Here is an 8,327-nt window from a genome sequence, read left to right on the forward strand (position 1 = left end):
AAGAAAATAATAGATCCTAATATGGAAAAGAAGAAACGCCCCCTTTTCATTTTATTTAAATATCGAAATCAGCATGGAATAGTTAATTAGGACGACCGCAAATAAGATTCTATTACTTCGCGCAATCTTGAAATTGAGTTCACAGTCTTCGATATTAAATGAAGACTATGCAGTTAAGCACACAGTACAACAGATTAAGATTTATTCCTATTTTTTTTTCTTTATAATCGGTATCTCTGATAAAATGACATTTCGCTGCGCGATACCGGGATCAATCTCAATCCGACCGCACGCGGGGGGGGGAGAGGGAAGGGTTCGTTTTAATCGGTCACGAGTAACTGATTTTCATAGCATCACGAGATTCACGCTTAACAGAGAGAAGATGGTTGAAGCTGCCTGACGCCGGTAGACAGTGATTAATACCGCGACGTCGTCTGGCGTCTCTCTCCCGTGCCATATCCCTCTCCCCTCCCCCTGCCCCCGCCGATGTATGCGTAGGGTCGTGCACAAGAGGGCGTGCTCCGTTTCACCTCTCTCTCGTCCCGTCTCGCCCCTGCGCCACCCCCGAAGCGCGCACTCCGCGGTAAAAGGTTTTACGAAATTCATTGTCAGGCAATTTGCATGTCAAAGCCGCTGAGAAACGTGGCGCTCCAGAACTCGGCAGCAGCAACAGCAGCAGGGGCGGCAGCAGTAGCAGAGGCAGAGGCAGAGGTGGGGGGTCCAGCTTAATAGAGGTGAGGCAGAGGCACCACCAGCAGCAGCAGCAGCTCTTAAGCTCTATGCTACCGTCGAGTGTCTATCTCTACTCTTCTTGGGCTTCGCCGCGCCGCCGCGTCGCCACTTTCAGTCTGATGGAATTAGGGGAAAAATAAGGCCACTTTGCGCGCGCGACGCCGCGAACGAAGACAATTGTTTATTAGACGGCTCGATCTTTCGGTTCGGGCCACCCGTGATATTGAGTTCCGCGCTAATGACGTTCCTCGGCATCTTTGATTATCGAGAAATGTTGCGCGCTAATTGTAAAATAACAAATATGATAATAATAATTCAGATTACGTCGATGTATCTCTTCTACGTTTGCTTTTAATTTGCTGAACAACTTAATCACATACTTCTATTATTTTTTAACAGACGAAGAAGAATATTAAAAAATTGATGTTCCAATTTTCATCTTAAAAGCTCTCCAGTATCTTTCTTAACTTTTCCGCAGACTCTCTTATTCCCTCTCAAAAGAAAACGTTTTAACGTGATTAAAGCTCCAAAATAAAAAAAAAGGGAGAAAACTTTCTTGCAAGCTTTCAATGGATAACATATATTTCTCTTCTATTGTTTTATTCATCGATGCTCGACCTCTTTAGCTTATAGTATTCTCTGTCTTAATGTACGGTTCTATCATTTATCTCGGCATAAGTAAAAAATGAAGCGATACAACCATTCTTCTCGACGAAACTTGAATGGTATAAATTACATTAACGTTTACGCAATTTGCGACGGCGACGGTAATAACGTATGCGTCGTTATGAGAGATGCAAAGGTTCAACCCGCCGGACAAAGAGCAGGAGGACGCGGGTGGAGAGAGCCGAAGGGAGGAGATGAGACCCTCCTTGGATCCTCCTCCGATATAACGCCTTATAAAGAATAAAGCCACGGGCGGCGAGGGCGAGCGAAGAATTTATTGAGGTTGTCTGGCGAAACTAAGGGGATCAGGAGCCGCAATGATTTTCAATTTTCGAATCCACTTCGCGGCCGTTCCTTCGTTCTCTTCCGACTCCGGCGCGGGGAGATCGGATCGACATATCTGGTTCACGTGTAACGTATACAGGATAGACGTAATCCCGCCCGCGGGAAAAACTTGTTCCCTCTCGCTTTGCTCCCGTTTCATCCCCCCCCGGTCGCGGGGATTGCGTTCGCGTGCTTGTTATAGAAGCGCGACGGTGGTTCGACTGCCATCGATCTCATTTATCCCGTTGGTCTCTAATTTATTTCCTATAATCCTTTTGTATCCCGATTGCGCGGAAACGGAAAATACGTATCGTCAAAAACTTGAGATATTATGTGTTAATAACAAAATGATTTGAGAACAGATTCTTCAATTAGAATATTAAAAGCGTAAAATACAGAAAGCATCAGAAGATTGTTACGTTATGGAAACTAAAGACTTTTTACGCATATAACTGATAGAAGAACGGATAGAGAGAAGAGAAATAAAAGAAACCATGTAATCGGCAATATTGTTTTTAAAAAGTATGACTGTAGAACATATAATAATATAAAATAATAATAATAAAGTTGTTTTTAGACAGTTGTCTCTTTTTACGTGAATTAAAATTACGTTTTTAATCGAGTTCGAAAGAAAGAGTCAGCCGCGGAGCAGCGGAGAGACCGTCGTGGAATTTTCAAATTCTACTTGCGCAGCGAGGCCGAAAATAGTGCGAGATGCTAAACGACCGGTTCGATCGGCACGGCGGCGTCGGCGTCGGCGGCACGTGGCGGTCGGTGCCGTGAAAGGCGAAGACGCGAAAATGATCGGGGAGCGGCGCGGTCCCTAATGGAATTATAAATTCAATACCGGCCGGCGCAGCGCGCACCTGAGTCTGTTTCCTGGTATTCGGGTAGATTTTCTCGCTCTGGGTGCACGCGGGATGTATGAGCGTCGCGCGCGCGCGTGGGTATGTGTGTGCAAAACGTAGGTAGGTATAGCTGCCTCGCGCATGTATCGCCGCCGCCACCGTAATTGCCATCCTAATAATTGTCACGGTGTACGGGCGCGTACCGCAGCGGCGCGCTCCTGCGCCGTGTGTGTTTCCGGGTAAATGATGGCCCGCTATCCAATCTACGTTCATCGGACGAAACCGCGTAACCGGCCGAAGATTAGTCGCGTACGTGTGAGAGCGTTACGCGCGTGTATGTATATATACGATCGCGCATGAATCACCCGCGTGACGTTTCTAATTGCGGATATTATTACCGCGCGCGAGATCTATCTGGGATATGGAGAATCGATGAGATGGTTCCGCATTTAGCGAAACTAATTTCACTCAGATTTTCTCTGTACGAGAAATAAGATACTTTTTTTTATTCTCCTAAACTTAAACTTTTTGAGAAAAATGTGCGTCTCGAGCACGTTGAAAATCGGAGGAGAGAAAATTCGTGTTGCAGCTTTTGTTAGGTAAAGAATTCACGCTGATGTTAAACAATTGAATACTTATTACACGATTACGCGGCGATGTGAGTGAAGAAGAAAATTAGCGAACTTGTTAATTCACTACTATATACTGCATATTCATTACTATTACATATTATTACATAAAATCATGTGAATTATTAGATACTTGATAAACTCGTTCGGTGCGTAACGAATATGGGAATGTGAATATTATTAGAGTTAGCAGAGCAAATAACTGTCGGTAAACCCCGAAAATAATCGAGTCGCATTGCACCAATTAAAATGTAAGAAAAATCACGCGGGCTTCTATGTACACGATCAATTTTGCAAATTTCACCAACGAATAAGGGATCTCTTTAAAAAATGTAAAGTCTTACAAAATCTGTCTTCTCTCTTTTAGTCAGAACGTCATGCAGACGATGGAATTAGTCATCCAACACTATTGCGTTCAACGTATTCCTTTTCCCGATCGTTTTAACATATTCACCAAGCCGAATTGAAGCATTCGAGTACATCGGCTTATTTGAAAATTAATAATCGCTGTCTTATTGTTGCTCGTGGCAAATCAATCCCGAGCGGTACATACACCCCTATCCTCAAGTATCTCGCACGCGTCAGGTCGTATCCTTCACTACGGTCGTATTATCGAGATTGGGCTCACCTCCTTCTGCCTCCCCCCCCGCTCACCCTCCTTGCCAACCGGCCATCACCCTCTCTCACCCTCTATCTCTCTCTCTCTCTCTCTCTTTCTCTCTCTCTCTCTCTCTCTCTCTCTCTCTCTCTCTCTCTCTCTCTCTCTCTCTCTCTCTCTCTCTCTCTCTCCCTCCCTCTCTACGGTTCTGTAGCCCCAATCACACCGGCAGCCGCTAAGTGCGATCCATTACGCGTAATGGAATGCGCCAATTATAACATTTGCTGAATAATTGGCGGACGCTCGGCTGCGCCTGCCGATGGTGCAGGCCGGCACACAGGGTATATACGCAGAGGTGGCTGAAAGGGACAGCGGGGGTGAGGGAGGACGGTCGTGGTGTGTGGGTGGTTGTGTGCGGCACCCGCTCGATACGCGCGCACACGCACGCACGCACGCACACGCGCACACATATACGCGCGCACACGTATGTGCGTACACGCGCGCGGCATGGCAAACATCAAATAAATCATTTAATAAATTTTGCGGAAGTGGTGGTGGTGGTGGTGGTAGTGGTGGTGATGGTGGCGGCGGCGATGGTAGTGGTAAACTCTAAAAGGCTAGTCCGTTATTTTGCAGTGACGTTCACGAGCGCCGTCAATGACGGCTAGTTTTTCTCGTCTCTCTCCCTCTCTCTCGCTCCTTTCTTATTGTACTTGTCGACACGATGGACAAGTAAAATAATATTTAATTTATTGATATCTTCGTTCGTTAAAAAAAATAAATATCGCGACACAATGCAGTTAAGATAATTTATGAAGAATAATATAGCGGCACGATGGAAAAAGTGCGAGTAATGTGTTGCGAGGTAGTAGAACAAGAAGATAATATAAAGATAAAACAGAAAGGCGATGAGAAAAAAAGAAAGGATGCTGCAGCAATGACAAAAATTACCGTAACAATTTTTCCAAATTGCGAGCAAGCGTAGAGAGGGCAAAGATAAACGAAAAGTGATGGCCGATATCACGTTTCGTTAAAAAAAATAATAATAAATAAAAAAAATCAAGACTTAAAAAATCTATGTTGAAACTACGGTATTCCTGCCATATTTTCTGCAATATTAAATTAAAAATATATTTTTTATACACGACGGGATTCTATAATAAATACTTTTATAGAACGCGCGTATCGTATCGTTCAATTTCCCGCTGACTCTGAAAATATTACGCGTGTTTTAAAACATATACGCTCCACTAGTAACGCAATTTTTCAATTATATCAATTAACTCTTCAAACATTTACATCGCTCGAGACTCGAACTTCCGCACGCTTTTTTCGTTCCCCCTCACCCCTCCACCCGCTGATGGCATCCGCGTTTCCACGGATTTCGCATCGACAGCGCGCGGATAAATTTGACGCGGAGAGAGAGAGCTGTATAAATATATTATATAAAAAAAAGCGAGTAAAAAGAGAAGATCGGATCGCTGTGTAACAAATCCGGCCTCAAAGCGTCAAAGGGCGTCGGCGCCGGCGATTAAGATCCTCATGCGAAATTGATGCTAATTGATTTAATCCGTCCGGTATTTACGGCGAGCAAATGAAACGAGTGTTTTCATCGTGACGTCAGATACCCGGTATAATATCTGTTCCCTCTCTCTCTCCCTCCCGCGCCCAACCCCCGGCATCGCCACCGCCGGCCGCCACACCGACATCGTCGTCGGGGATGCGTAAAAACGCTGCTCGCGTACACGCCGACGCGTGTGTGTGCGTGTGTGTGTGTGCAGTCTATAATCGAGTTATGCACGCCGCATTTTTCCATCAGCTCTGCCTCTCTCCCGTCGATCAAAGAGCGCGCGCGCGCGCTCGCGCGGGACAGGGGCGCGTGGGGAGACGTGAGAGGGTGCGCATAAAACGTTAGTAATGCATCCCGGTATATAAAATGCCCGCTCGTTCGCGCAACGCGCGATACACGCATCAAACGGTTTATAAATCAAAACTTATAAAAAATGGTTGCGTATACGATATTACCGCCGCCCGGCCGCGTTTTTCCCAGCCCGTTACTATGTCGGGAGCGCATTAACGCTCCCGATAACTCTTCCCGTTTTCCCTCCCCAATTTCCCCTTGGCCCTCCCCCCCCCCGCCTCACGAAACGTTTTCCGGCGGAAAGTAATCGCGGGCAGATCGCTCGCTTCATTTGTCGCTCGGCCGCACGATATAAAATGCCGAAAGTTGCGACGAAAGTGTTATAATGAGTATATCGTTACGCGCGCATTATTCGGGTTATCCGCGGAAAAACGCCCGTTGTCGACGTGATCGAGATATTAATTATAACTCGCTCTCTCGATCGACTCTCGCGGTCTCGCCTGACCGGTTCTCCAAATGCGGAGTAGCGCGCGAAATTTATTGAGAAGATTGTCATTGCTTGCTCGATCGAGAATTCTGATCGAAGATTCGATCTTGATTATCAAACGAGCTATTAAGTATACATTTAGCGACCTAGCTCCGATATTTCTAAAGAACCGCCGGATAGAGACCGAACGGATCGTGTCGGAAGGACCAGTATTAGCGTTTAATTGTTTAATTATCTATTCCTACACGTAACACGCGATCCTATTAATTCGCGCGACGCAATCTCAGTGCGCAATTTTAATCTTACTCGGATATTGCGGAGAAACTTTTTTTTTCAATAAGTTCGACCTAGATGTATCGCGTAATTGTTTCCAACGATTAGAAAGGTATTACAGATGAATGGTGACATGGATCCGTTACCTTGAAATGGATAGGCTGGAGCAGATGAAATTAAATATTTAATCCTGGATAAAACCTATATGATTATTGATCGATTTATTGCGCGCTCGCGAGGATGCATATTTCATGCGAACAATAAAGATTAGAACGAAATATTTAGGCGCGTATATATAATTGTGTGCAATATTGATAAGCATATCGTCTGGATAGGGAAAATAAGTTATTAAATTAGCTTGGTATACGTTTTGTCTTTTCTCCTATTTTCCCTCAAATGTATTGCCAGGGTTAAATATTTTATAAATTAGGACAAGAAAGCGATACTCAAATATTCTTTCGAGAGATATGCGCATGTATTATACATATAAATAATACATATATTAAATAAATGAAAAAGGTAAGGGGAATATAACGAAAATGATTATCGTACCTATAATTTATTGCATTTACTCTTATACATATTTAATTCGTCCATTTACCTTAATCTTGCCTAACCATTCATATTTATCAATAATTTAACGTTGCAATACTCGAAACAAAAAGTAGAAGATTTGAGATCGAATAAACATTTTATCACGGGACACAGAATTTTGTTACTATATATACGCGTTACGTTTTATAATTAAGTACTAAATTATATTAAAATACTTAATATATCAAAATACATGTACGAATAACAATAATTCTATAGTAGAGCGTGCAAAACGCAAGATATTTACAGGCATCAATATAAAAATGTATTAGAGAAAACAATCATATTGAGAGAGAAACAGAAAATCTTGATAGAAAAGTTTATTATCCGTTTTCAATCTCGCGCGCGTCATATCTCTCTTGTCGAGCGTTATCAACTGCGTTATATTATAATTATATAAAACTGTAGACGTTACGAGAAGTAAAGTTTTTCTCTCGCGGGCCTGCTTGTCGAGCATAATTCGACCACTTTTGTCATTATCATTCGCCGCATTCATTATTTCTGGGTAAACGATCTCGCGTCAATGGGCCGCGAATCAATATTAGCTGCATACAATACATTTTAGCGTTGATTATTAACCTGAATCAGAAATTCCCGAATTTATCTCGCGGCATAAAAAAATATCATTTAATCGCGCGCACACAAACCGTCCAATTTTGATTAAAAAGCTTTCGGTTGATACAGCATGTGCGGTATATTTATAATTGGTTACATCGGGTATTTTATTATATTTTAATTATGCAACACTGCGATACTACAGTATACTATAATATACATATAATTCAATTATAATTTAATTATTACGTAATTGAATTTAATTATATGATACTGTAGTGTGTTGCGCACACAAAGCACTTAAAACATTATATTTATACTAAAATTTAACGGACATTCTGAAATAGCATATAACGTTTACTTTCTTATAAATAATTTTATAATATATAATCAGTAGTTAATATTTAATATTTGAAGACAATTTCGTATCAACGCGATAGTGTAAAAATGTATGCGTAGAAAGAGGTTATATCATAATGAAATATAAACGGCGATAGACGTGACAGAAATGATCGAAGAAATGATCAAAGTTGAGCAAAGTATAATTTCTGCATTCGTGCTGTAAGTAAAGGACACGATATTCTTTTTGACTATAATAAGAAGTAATAAAAGCGCAGACATATACAGTTCTCATATGCATATAAATTATATTACGTATAAATTATAACAAAATTACAAATTATTGTTATTAGACGATAATTCAATCGCCGTGAATTTATCGGTGTCAATGGAAAGAGCATTAGGAAAATCATCGCAAATA

The sequence above is a fragment of the Temnothorax americanus genome, unplaced genomic scaffold (genome assembly GCF_048541705.1).
Source record: "Temnothorax americanus isolate GAGA-0224 unplaced genomic scaffold, ASM4854170v1 Scaffold32, whole genome shotgun sequence".
NCBI lineage: Eukaryota > Metazoa > Arthropoda > Insecta > Hymenoptera > Formicidae > Temnothorax > Temnothorax americanus.